The 13,583-nt window shown below is 40.9% G+C and overlaps 1 long non-coding RNA gene across 1 annotated transcript; it reads left to right on the top strand.

The window, feature by feature from the left end:
- The first annotated feature begins 1,116 nt into the window (after nt 1-1,116).
- Nucleotides 1,117-12,039, top strand: LOC116533192. The gene is made up of 3 exons (XR_004261144.1): nt 1,117-1,370; nt 5,152-5,221; nt 11,814-12,039. It is a non-coding gene; the product is annotated as an uncharacterized LOC116533192 (long non-coding RNA).
- The last annotated feature ends 1,544 nt before the right edge of the window (nt 12,040-13,583 follow it).

Genomic DNA, 13,583 nt, shown 5'->3' on the forward strand with positions numbered 1-13,583 from the left:
TATGCTATACATACAAACCACACACACATCACACACACGCTAGGCCACACACACAATACACACAATACACACACATATCACATACACCCTACACCACACACATACCCTCTCACACACATACCATGCCACACCCACATACCATACACATCACACATACATTTTTAATTCTTTGGCAATCCTGCTCCTACCTGAGGGCATTTCATGGTTGATATGCTCCCATGACCAGCTCCTCAGACAAAAGAATTGCTTTCATCTTTACTGGCCACTTGGTTGTAGGAATGTGTGTGCAATGTGTGTGTATGTGGTGTATGTGGTGTACAGTGGGTGTATGGTGGTGTGTGTGGTGTGTGGTGTATGTATAATGTATGGTTTATGTGATGTGTGTGTATGTGGTATGTTTGGTATGTGTTTTTATGGTATATATTGGATGTATGTGTGGCAAGTGTGATATATGTAATGTGTGGTGTATGTGATGTGTGTTTATGTGGTGTGGGTGGTATGTGGTGTGTGGTATATATTGGGTGTGTTTGTGGTGTGTGGTGTATGCAATGTGTGTGTATGTGGTGTGTGTGGTATATATTTGGCGTGTGTGTGTGGTGAGTGGTGCATGTAAGATGTGTGGTGTAAGTGATGTGTGTGTATGTGATGGGTGTGTGGTGTATGTGATGAATGTGTATGTGGTGTGTGTGGTGTGTGTTGGGTGTATGTGGTATGTGGCGTAACATGTGTGGTGTATGTGATGTGTATGTGACGGGTGTGTGGTGTATGTGATGCATGTGTGTGTGGTGTGTGTGGTGTGTGGCATATGTAACGTGTGGTATATGTGTTGCATGTATATGTCATGTGTGTGGTATATATTGGGGGTTTGTGGTGTGTGACATATGTAAAGTATGCATGCGATGTGTGTGTGTATGTGATGGGTGTGTAGTGTATGTGTGTGGTAAGGGGGTGGCTGCTCACACTCAGAAGCTCTCCACTGTTCCCTTCCTAAGGAGGCCTATACACCAGTTGCCTAGGGCAACTCCCTGGGTGCCCTGCCAGCCCATGCTCTCCCTCAGCTGGGGAGCATAAGGCAGGAAGGGAAGGGGAGGTGGGAAGAACCTGGGGGACAAAGGGTCTTTGTTGCCCTTCCTCACTCAGGCACAGTCTGGGGAAGACTTTGGCCTCAGCCCACACTAGAAGGCTGTTTACCAGACCTGCTGGAGCCTCTGAGGGGCAGCAGCCAGCTCACACCGCATGCCCTGGATGGCCAGAAGGCACAGGAGACCACAGAGCATATGAGTGGGGTAAGAGGAAACCATCTATCAACAAACAGGGACCAGAGCAAATGAAGTTCCAACATCTTGCCCACGCTCTTGCATGGCCAGAAAGTGAGTCTCCCTTTGCTGTGCTCAGCACTGGCTCTGAGTTCCAAGGGAAGTTGTGGATCATCTCAAGCCTCAGCTTTACACTCTGATGACAGGACCTCATGATAAGGACTTTAAGTGCTGTGCAAACTTGTTAATATGGATCTGATCAGAATGTATTACCATGGGAATCAAAACCAGATCAGTTCGACAACCGCTCTGTGAATCTCTACTAAGCATTAGGCACTGGGTTAGGTGCTAAGTACTCAGGAACAAATAAGACAAGGTCACTGCCTAAGAGAATTTCACCATTTCATCCAGAAGATGGGTGCATAATCTTGAGATTAGGTGGAATAATGCCCAGGGTGCCTGAGGATTAACCCAGGAGTTTAAGAAAAGCTTCCCTGGTTAATGCCTATAATCCCAGCACTTTGGAAGGCTGAGGTGGTGGATCACAAGGTCAGTTCAAGACCAGCCTGGCCAAGATGGTGAAACCCTATCTCTACCAGAAATACAAAAATTAGCCAAGTGTGGTGGCGGGCACCTGTAATCCCAGCTGCTAGGGAGGCTGAGGCAGAGAATGGCTTGAACCTGGGAGGTGGAGGTTTCAGTGAGCTGAGATCGCACCACTGCACTCCAGCCTGGGCAACAGAACAAGAACTGTCTCAAAAAAAAAAAAAAAAGAAAAGAAAAATAAAGAAGGGGAGGGAGGGAAGGAGGAAGGGAGGGAGGGAGGGAGGGAGGGAGGGAGGGAGGGAGGAAGGAAGGAAGGAAGGAAGGAAGGAAGGAAGGAAGGAAGGAAGGAAGGAAGGAAGGAAGAAGCTTCCTGGAGAGGATCATGCCTAAATTCATACCTGAAAGATGAGTAAGACCTGGCCTGATGATGACAGGCAAAGAGGAGAATCCCAGGAGGAGGCAGAATTGCATAAATAAAGTCATGGAAACGTAGATCCCTAGAGCGTGTGGGGAACTGCCAGCAGCTTGTTCTTACAGGAGCACAGCACATGAGGTAAACAAATAAAGGGGCTGTCGAGTCAGTAGACAGGTCAGAGCATGGGGAGGAGCATTCAGAGTAGCAATTTAGGGTATTGGTGAGACTGAATTGTGGCAGGTAAGAAGACAACTGGAGGGCAGGGGAACTTTCTGGGTGACAAAGGTAGCAAACCTGCTCAGGTTCACCTGGATACAGTGAAGCACTAGACTGCTAGAACTGATGGCTCAGTTTGGATGTTTCTGGAACACGGGATCAAATGCATGATTCTCCCCTCTCCCTTGGGGGAGAAACTCCCTGAGAGGTATGATCCATGGCATCTTCTAAGCTGTAATCATACAAACTCCAGACGCCTCCATTACGTACCCACAAAGACTGTGTGGGAGAGAACTGCCTGCTCACAGGGCCTATTGCAAATTAGCCAACAGAGGCATCATTCCCATTCAGAACAGGCAGGGAGGATGGCTTACATTAAGCCATGGGGAAAGGCTGACATAGAGAGGGGATTAATCGTATCTTATAAACATACAATATCTCCATGACATGAGGAGTCAGAAACTCCTCAGTAAGGAAATTCCCCAATGCCTAAAGCATCCCTCTGGAAAGTCTTAAATATTAACAAAAGATTTCTCCTCTCTTTCTCCATAAGTCCACCCTCGTCTCCATTTGAGATACCTGAGTTTTGGCCCTGATGCTTGAAGAGTGATATGTACCACTAGTTGATGCAGTGACAGTACTCTGAGCCCTTCTTTTCACCTGCTTTTCCTCTGTGTTCCTGGAATGACTCTGGAATCCCCTGTAGCTTCTCCCTTAACTCCCCATGAAATACTGACTTTATGGCTCAGTCTCTATTTTTACTACTTAGTCAAAAGGAGGCCAGATTTTCTTCTTTTTTCATTTCCAAATTTAATCCAATGGAAAATGAACATGTAACAAGGGATAACTGTTTATAGTCCTGTCAACCAGGTGAATAGGACACAAGAAAAATGCCAGTGTTTGGTCATGTTGCTAAAGAAATGATGACACCCATACAAAGAGGTGTCGAAAACACCCCTCTTTCATCCAGGTAAAACAACAACCCCCCCAATCATCAACTGTCTACCTGAACAAAAAAGTTACTGACTCATTGGTACAGTTCAGTCAGTTGGTACTATCTTTACATGGCCTAACCCTCTCTGCCTAGCCTTTGTCTTGTGATTCCTTGGTGACATTCAACAGAAGACCAAGTCCTTTTGACTATGTGAGACTCTGAGCACCTGCAGAGAGGCGGGTGGTCCCAGAGGTTAAGGCCATGACAGAGTCAATGGGTGTAGGGGAAGCCAAATTAGTCACTGACATGGTTTGGCTGTGTTCCTACCCAAATCTCGAAGTGTAGCTTCCATAATTCCACCATGTTGTCAGAGTGATTGGTGGGAGGTAATTGAATCATGGGGGTGGGTCTTTCCTGTGCTGTTCTCCTGATAGTGAATAAGTCATGAGATCTGATGGTTTCATAAAGGGGAGTTCCCCTGCACATGCACTTCTTCTTGCCTGCCGCCATGTAAGACATGCCTTTGCTTCTCCTTTGCCATCTGCCAGGATTGTGAGGCCTCCCCAGGCATGTGGAACTGTGAGTCCATTAAACCTATTTCCTTTATAAATTACGCAGTCTCCAGTATGTCTTTATTAGCAGCACGAGAGCTGACTAATACAGTCATCAAGAATACCACTGCTTAGAATCCTTCAGGGAGCCTCATGTCATCCTGGCAAGTTGCCATTTCCTGCTTGCCAGCCCCACCCCTAGCCAAGCTTCACAGTCCATGGTTTGGGTGATGGTATTAGAGGCTTGTACGGAAGTGCCAGGTATTTTCTGGTCATGGAATCTTTAATTCAAGGCCGTGCAGTTTTAAAAATCAGTATAGAGTTTGAAAAGTCAATCACATTGCTTTTCTGGGGGGCATCCAGTATCTTCTCATGGCTGTGTGGAGCATGAAAGAAGCTGAGCATACATGGTTCCATGAGATACCATAACCATGAGAATAATTGCACCTGTTTTCTGGGCTCCTACACAGATCAAGCACCACCCAGAGGTCTATATTTATTAGCTTGTTTGACCCTCATCACAGCCTGGCAACAATTATACTATTATTTTCTACACTTTATAGACTAGGAAACTGAGCTACAGAAAAGGTGAGAAACATGCTAAGCCTACACCTTAGTCAGTGGTGGAGTAGGGATTCAAAACCCTGCAGTCACGCTCTCAAGCAGCCCTGGTTTATCTGCTACATCTGCCATTCCCCGGTGTCACCTTGAGAAACATTCTTCATCATTTCAAGCCTTTATTTACTCATTGACATCATCGGATAATTAAATTTCCCTCATTGATTGTTCGGATTGGAGTGGTTCATGCATGCTTGGCAGAGGGGGCACCCCCATATTGGCCCCCGAATATGTTACCTGCATCTATCACTGTTTTCAGCTGGCCTTTACAGAGCACCCAGGCACATCATGGTTAAGGTGAATCACATGGATGAATCATCCTGCCTCCATGCAGCTGGGTCACAGTGTTTGCTGTCCTTGGGGTTTGGCCCTGTGTGACTTCCAATCCCAGTGTGAGTATGAAACCACTGGGCTTTTCCTCTCTCCTGGCCCAGTTTAGGGGTCACACTAGCCTCTAGCCATGTTTTAGTGTCAATGGAGGATGACTGCCTGTCCTTTTAAGGGGATTCTTCAAAAAAACCTAAAAAAAATTTGGGGATTATGTTCCAAAGGCTATAATTATAGTTAGATGGTCTCAAAACTCAATTTCTGAATTTAATAAATTCTTTCCTTCAGTCTCAGCTGCTCTGAAATGACTCCCATGTCTCCTGATATAATTTCTGGCTCACTAGGTAGCCTAAATATTGTTAAGTACGTCTACGCCTCTAATACTCCCCAGATTTACTGAGAATCCATCCAGTCATTTGTGTATGATGATAAAATATTTATTTATATGAATAAGTTATTCATATAAATATGTAAGATAACTACCTTACAAGTTTTCTCCGTAGGCTTAGTAGAGATGAACAAAGAGAGTTGGTGGCAGAGGCTTGTATACATTACTATAATGAAGTTTATAAAGACCTGACATTGGTTCTTCCAAGAACAATTATTTAGAAATAACATGTTCACAAACATGGATAAAACTGGAAACCATCATTCTCAGCAAACTGACATAAGAACAGAAAACCAAATACCACATGTTCTCATTCATAAGTGGGTGTTGAACAATGAGACACAGGGAGGGGAACATCACACACTGGGGCCTGGGGAATGGGGGGCTAGGGAAGATACAGCAAGGGGTGGGGGACTGGGGAGGGATAACATTAGGAGAAATACCTAATGGAGACGACAGGGCAATGGATGCAGCAAACTGCTACCATGGCACGTGTATACCTATGTAACAAATCTGCATGATCTGCACATGTACCCCAGAACTTAAAGTATAATAAAAAATAAATAAATAAAATAACATGTTTTTTTCCCATAGGCATCTTTTTCTTCCCATTTTATGTCACTGTAATTATCTATACTCCACTCCCTTTAAAAACAGCACTCCTCTTCTTGGTGGATACCAAAGCACTTTGAGAAGAAGAAGGAATGCATGTATTCCTAACCAAGGAACTTTGGAGAAATTAACAGGCAAAGGACCAAGTACTACCAATATAAAAATAAAAACGTAAATTAAACCCAAAGAGAAATGGCTGCTTCGCTTGTCTGCCTAAAAGGGAGTCAATCTCACTTTGAATCAGATCACTCATTTTTTTCTTCAATATTTTAAAATGTAAAAATTTGAGATACAAATTCAAAGAAGCAACCATCTACATTTTCCACATCCCACTTATATCTTAGCCTATTTTAAACTACTTCTAACTCTTTGCACATTTTTTTTAAATTATGCTTTCTTACTTAAACAAATACACATAGCTAAAAGAATTAGGACAATTATGGAAAAAAATGTACACAGATAAAAGTGAAAAGATATTCCTTCTATTAGAATCAGCCACCATGAATCCTTAGGAGGCCACTGAACATGTCAGCAAAGAGCAGGAACCAGGCAGAGGCCAGCCTGGCTGCTTCTGGGTCCTTCCTGGTCCAGTCACTTCCTCAGTTTCCTCACCTCTAAATGAAGATGATGATGATGATAGTACTTAACCCACAGGAGTACTGTCATGAGCTAATCCATGTAAAACATGTAGAATATACCTGACATAAATGGTAAATAATATTACTATTTAATATTATTGTTACTAAAGGTATATTTCTGTGCATAAACAGAGCTAAAAGGAAAGAAAGCTAGTCAGAAAAACTATTATAAATATTAGACCATTCTATAGATTCTATTTTTATGAAAATTATTGTTTTTAATTTTAGCAGAATTTGAATTGAAATTGAAAATGAAAGGACTAATTAAAGAGACACTTCACTTTGAAATAAATGTCTCTTTACCACACAAGTGTTCTTTCCTAAAAGATCTTTCTAAAGTGAAAAATGAAGATTAAGGAAAACAAAGTAACAGATCCATTTTAAACAAATCTTTATGCATCAGTTTTAGACATGGGCTCTTAGCAATTCTGCCAAGATCCAATTGTTATTTTACAACATTTTAAAATGATTTTCAGGCACATCATGTCTGCAAGACGATCTGTACCCATAATTCTTATAATTATTAATAACAAGTTTTTATACTTAAATGAATTAAATCCTCACTGCAAAGCCATTTAATACGTTTTCTCCTGCTTACTTTATTTTTTCAAAATCCTTTGGTTAGATGAGACTTACATAGAGGTATTTGTTGTTTGTTTTGTTTTACATTTTTATTTATTTATTTTCAAAATGTGTTTATTTATTTATTGAGACAGAGTCTTTCTCTGTCGCCCAGGCTGGAGTGCAGATCTTGGCTCACTGCAACCTCTGCCTCCCAAGTTCAAGCAATCCTTCCACCTCAGCCTCTTGACTAGCTGGGACTACAGGCATGCACCACCATGCCCAGCTAATTTTTGTATTTTTTGTAGAAATGGGGTTTTATCATATTGCCCAGGCTGGTCTCGAACTCCTGGGCTCAAGCTATCCACCCACCTCAGCCTCCCAAAGTGCTGGGATTACAGGCATAAGCCACCGCGCCCTGCCTTGTTTGTTTTTTAATTTCCAAAGTGGTTCAAAGATATTCACTTGAGTTCTTTCATATTTGACAATGTTTCCTTATTATCTTTAAATTTTGATACCACCTTGGCTATGAATAACCATAGTTATTCATAGTGATTAATTTCACCTTAAGGCTTTTTTTTTTTGTACAGGCAATCAGTGTAGAAAAGTCTGAGGCCAGTTGAATTTTTTTCGTTGCAGTAGAAACTTTACTTTTCTGCCTGGATTCATGGGAAAAAAAAAAAAAACTATTTATAAAACACAGTAGCTTAAGTAGTATGTGTCTCAGCGTTAAGAATTCTGGAACATTTTTTTTTTTAATGTGTTATGGTTATTTGTTCTTTGAGAAAATTTTAAATATCAAACACATTTTTCCATTTGTAAGGTTTTTTGTTTTGTTTAGAAACATCACTTTACCTTATGTTGAATGGTGCACAAACATATTAGTTTCTCTCCTATTTTAATATTTTTGCCTTTATCATTTACAATGCCCAGTGATTATATTAGGCCTTTTCTTCACATCATTAATTTGATTTTTTAGACTTTTCCCTGTTCTTTGGTGTTTCTAATTTATTTATTTTAAAATTCCTTTTCATTTTCTTATTAAGATACTATTTACATGCCATAAATTCACTTTCTTAATGCTGCTCAGTTCTTCATGTTGATAAATAGTCATGTAACCATGACCACAATCAATGTATGGAACAATGATCCATCTTCAAAATATTTGTTCACTCCCTTTTGTGGGTAGATTGTCCCTCACCCACGGGCCCTGGAAACCACCAATCTGTTTTTCGTCTGTATCATTTTGCATTTACCAAAATGTTACATAAATGTGATCATATATTATGCAGACTTTGGCTTCTTTCATTTAGTGTAATACACTTGATATCTATCCATGTTGTTGCTGGCACCAGTAGCTTGCTCTTTTTATTGCTCAATACTATTACATTTTATGGATGTACCACAGTGTGTTTATCCATTCCCCTCTTGAGGAGCATTTGAGTTACTTCCAGTTTGGGTTGATTGCAAACATTTGCAACATATAAACTTCTATAAACATTTTGGCTGTAAGTTTTTGTGTGAACACAGTTTTCATTTCACTTTGGTAAATCATTTGCCTGTTTTACAATTGGATTTCTTGTTTTCTTATTCAATTTTGAGTATTCTTTATGTATTCTGGATATAAGTTCTTTACTGCAGAAATGATCTGCAAATATTTTCTCCCAGTCTGTAGCTATCATTTTATATTTTTAACCAAATTTATGTGTGAGTTCAGTAACAACTGTGTGCTTTCACTTATATCCTACCATCTGAATGTTCTATTCAACTGCCTTTGATCATTTTATCTTAAGCTAACCTGAATTTTCATTCTTACTAAACTGCTCTGTAGCATAAAATGATTGCTAATAATTTTCCTTCATCCTGTATTTTCTTCTAGGTTGGTCTCCTCTTATTTTTCACACCATGTTCCTCTGGCCCCTGCCCCCACATACATGGTACTTTTGTACCTGAAAGAGACCATCTTGGTCATCATACTGCATTTTCCATCTGGCTTATGTTTGTCCAACTCTGATTAGGCACGTTGTTTGCTCTGATAAAGTCTGGGTTACTGTTTTCTCACTGATCACTGATCTATAATTTTCAGATGAGTGAATATCTTATATTCCACTCCTTTCCTCTACCCCAAGAACACATTAGAGGTTCAGGGAATGCTAAATGAATGCTGCCAATGCATTAAACTATAAACTCCATTTTATTCCCCACTAAACAAACAAACAAAAAAAAAACAAAACCAAAAAAAAAGAAACTCCATTGTATTTCCATATTTGGTATAACCAGGTGGAGGCCTTGGATAAGTTCATTTACTGAGTGTCTAAAATTCCTTGCCAGAAGAGAAACTTCATCCTCCAATCATACCCAGTTCACTGGAATTTGGGTAGAAAGTGTGGGAGAAAATATATTATAAAAGCATACTTTTCAACTCTCCCCTGACCGCAATCCTCCTTTTGGTCTCACCTTGTGAATGGTGCCTGTACAAGTACAGGGACCCAGACACCCTTCTCCACACCTCTCCAACATCCAAGAAGTGACCAATAGAAGCTCCTTCATTTCCCTCGATTCTATTCCCTTCCCCCGTTTCCAGGTACCTCTGTCTTAGAGCAGCCTCATTGGTGTGGATTGCTGGGAGAGCTCCCTAATTGGCCTTCCAACCTCCAGTGGTGCCTCCTTTCTGTTGATTCTTCACCCTGGAGTGCAAATATGTCCCAGTACCTCCCTTGCTTAAACTCCATCAAATGTTCTTGCCTTCACATCAGGTTCAGTCTCCATGAATGATCACACAAGACTCTGTGTGGCGCAAGTTTCACTGTGCTCATGTCCAGGCCTCATTACCTACATTTCTCAAAACCCACAGTGCAATTCCAGACCTCAGTGCCTCAGCACGTGCCACTCTCTTTTCTCAAAGCAGCCCAGCTTGTCCCACCTCCCTCTAATGCCTGCCTTTGTTGTCCCCTAGCTCTTGGATTTCCTTCTCTCAAAGCCCTTTCCAGAAGGCTATAACGCTAGCTGAAGTGTCTACCTCCACAAATTAGACTATGAAATGAAAGAAAATAGTTCTGTCTACTCCCAGCCCTGCAACCAACAATTGTGGGCACTCAATAGGTGTAAAATGGGCCAGTGAAGGTGTGGAAGCACTTTGAAATGTTTATAAAACACAAACCAGGAATCACTAAGATATTGTTATTGCAGTGTGGAAGACTGTACAGAGGAAAGTTGTCTGGCAGATTGGTACCTGTGCCTTTAGTGCCATGCCTCGTGTCCTTCCAGCCAAAGTCACAGTATCCATTTTGCACTTATCACCTCATTCATTTCACAACTGCCCCTTTGCCAAAATATTCCCAGGATGCTGTCTGCAGATCACAAAAGTGGTTATTCAGCTTATTTTGGGAAGCCAAACAGAAGCCCATTTCAATTTCGCTGTTCAAATAAACATTCTACCTACTGGACTTTGATTCCAGCTGGAAATGGACCAGGTAGCTATGTATTCTCTCATGTTTGCAAGACAGGAAGTTGCTGGCCTTACCATTTACTCCTTTAGGTCAGCCAAGGACCAGGACAAATATCCATTACACACTGAGTATATATCTGGGAAAAGTAAATATCAGAAGAAAACTCTGTGATCTTAAGAGCAATCCAAAGCACAGAGCCCTGAAAACCTCCTTGCAATTTGCTTTTTTTCCAATTGACCAACACATTAAGTTGGACCATTAACCCAAATGAAAGGTTTCAGATTTATTTCATTGGCAGATGGAAATTAAGTTGCAGAAACACAACCAGCACAGGCTAGAGTATATTAAATTTCATTTACGTTTAATAACACAAGAAATACACGAATATACTGTCACTATAAAAATTCAAACAATACAGATAAAGCTAATGTCACTCTTGACCATTCACTACTCCACTCATTCCCTCTGCCTGAGAGTTACTGCTGCTATCAATTTGAAGTATCATGAGACACACACAGTACACATACACACTCACATACACACACCAAGATATGAAAAATAACTATTTAATCTTAGCTTTGGCTGAGGCCCCAAGATAATAAATATTCTAAAGTAAATACATTATGAAGGACACCAATGGAAATGACCAAAAATAGTTATGTGACTCTTAATTCTTGAACTGTGTCAAGAATCTGAAAGGATTTTGAGAAGGACATTAGGTGGAGAAAGGTTTTGATGAAAGCTGTCAGTCTTCCACCTTCATGGAGGCAGCGAGAGATGATGCATTTTTGTTCTGCTCAAACCAAGAAAAGCTTCAATGGGACAATTTTAGAGCTTGATACATACACATCCCGGACACGGTTATATTTAGCCATCTTTTTCTGTGTGACTTTTGCATTTCTGTTTCCCAATAATCCCTTTCCTATTCTCAAGTTTAGAAATATAGTCTATTTTTCTGATGTTTTTATTGTCTTTATTGTTCAGGCATTTGATTTGCCTAGCTTTTTATTTTCATGGTTTGAGAAAGTGAGCTATCTTTACTTTTCCCCAAGGGATAAAAAATTATTTCAACATTGATTATTAAGTAAGTAGCCCTTCATTACACTCTGGGTTGATGGCCACTTTTATTGGATACAAAAGTTCCAAATATTCGCTGGTCACTTTCTGAATTGTGTTCTGCAGCACTGATCTATTTGTCTATTTCTTTAAGAGTGCATTTGTTAGAATTCAACTGTGCTGCTTTTTCTAGAGGTTCAGAACAGCACAAAAATAATGTTATACTTATTACTGTGTGTTTTCCAGATGATATCAGGCAAATTAAAACCTGGGTCGTGATGATGGCAGCACTGGTGTCTGACACAGACTCTTCCATGAAGGCAGGTCCCAAACTTGTTCTCACCCTCAGACCCTCTGCATATAATTCTCAGTTTTCCCAGAAAGCATTTACCCTGTGCTTCAGAGAGACTATTTTTCTAACAAAGACATTTACTCTTTCCAGTCCTTCTTTAGTCTCTCTAGGAGATGCCCAGTGGTATGCACCCACACCTCCATCCCTGCCCCTGTCCTGCCACGTGGCTGCCTCTTCTAAGGACTCCACCTTGATCACTGAATATTCTCTGGAGGGCATAGTGATCTAGCTTTCCAATTGTTTCTTACTTCTTTTTGCAGCACTGTCTTCCTTAGAATTGGGCATAAAATTATAAGATTCCGATAGAAGACTCAGAGGACCCTGGCCTACGGCCCCCAGCAGACAGCTCCTCATGGGCCCAGATATCCCTTCATCCATATGAACTGAGGACTGTAAGATATCCACAGCTTCAGTTCTCATAGCTGGGACCTCAGGGGCTTTACACCATAAAGTTTACCAGGAAACAAGCATTTGCTTACTCTTCTCGGCAGTGGGCACAATGCTGGATATTTTATTTATTTTTTTGAGACAGTTTTGCTCGTATTGTCCAGGCTGGAGTGCAATGGTGTGATCTCAGCTCACTGCAACTTCCACCTCCCAGGTTCAAGTGATGTTTCTGCCTCAGTCTCCTGAGTAGCTGGGATTACAGGTATGAGCCACCATGTCTGGCTAACATTTTGTATTTTTACGAGAAATGGGGTTTCACCATGTTGGTAAGGCTGGTTTCAAACTCCTGACCTCAGGTGATCTACCCACCTCAACTTCCCCAAGTGCTGGGATTACAGGGATGAGCCACCTTGCCTGACCAATGCTGCATCTTTATGAGGCTTTTGGAGGATTAAAGAGATCCTATATGCTCAGTTCATGGTAAGGGCTTACCAGGTGCCACTCACCTTTCCTCCTCACTAAATCAGGCTGACACGCAGAGGAAGCACTGTCTCTCCTCTGAAGCTTCCTCAACTGCAGGCTCTGTGCTCATTGCAAGGATCTCTCTATATTGACTTATATTTGCTTCTGGTCTTTTATTTTTTCTCTATGGACAGACTTCTATTTTCAGAAGATACGTATTTAAGTCACAATATTCTGGACTCTGGCTTAGTTAGACCAACCATCTCTTGATTGTCTGTGGAAACTAAATCAGGAACACCCCAGAGAGCTGGCCCTGGACATAATTCACAGCTTCATTTAATTATTATCATCAAAGTTAATGAGGGCCATAAACTGTTTCATAACATACCAATGGGCGGTATGATTAGAGGGAAGCCTGGACACCTCACCATAAAACTGGCACGGCAGAAAAGGCTCAACTAAACAAAACATTCTTCTTATGAAGAAAAAGGCAATGAAACCATGTTCAGTTTGATGAACCTTTCACACTTGGTAAAATGAATGTTAAGTCAAAAGAACAATGGAGTTGTGAGCTCTTTTTTTAACCTCAAATTTTTATTTCAGGTCAAATAAGCAATTATTTGTTATTAAGTGTAAAGAGAGCTTTTGGTTAGCTGTTTAGTTATAATTTTATCTCACCCACTTCTATAAAGGCTTTGAGGCTACTTGAAGTAAAGTCCTGTAGACAAGACAGTATTACATTAAAAGGGAGAAAGAAAACTTAGAAAGAAGATAGAAGAGAGATAATTGCATAGAAACATGGCTAATATCATGAA

Source organism: Sapajus apella, unplaced genomic scaffold (assembly GCF_009761245.1).
Source record: "Sapajus apella isolate SASKATOON/1434 unplaced genomic scaffold, GSC_monkey_1.0 scaffold80, whole genome shotgun sequence".
NCBI classification, from domain to species: Eukaryota; Metazoa; Chordata; class Mammalia; order Primates; family Cebidae; genus Sapajus; species Sapajus apella.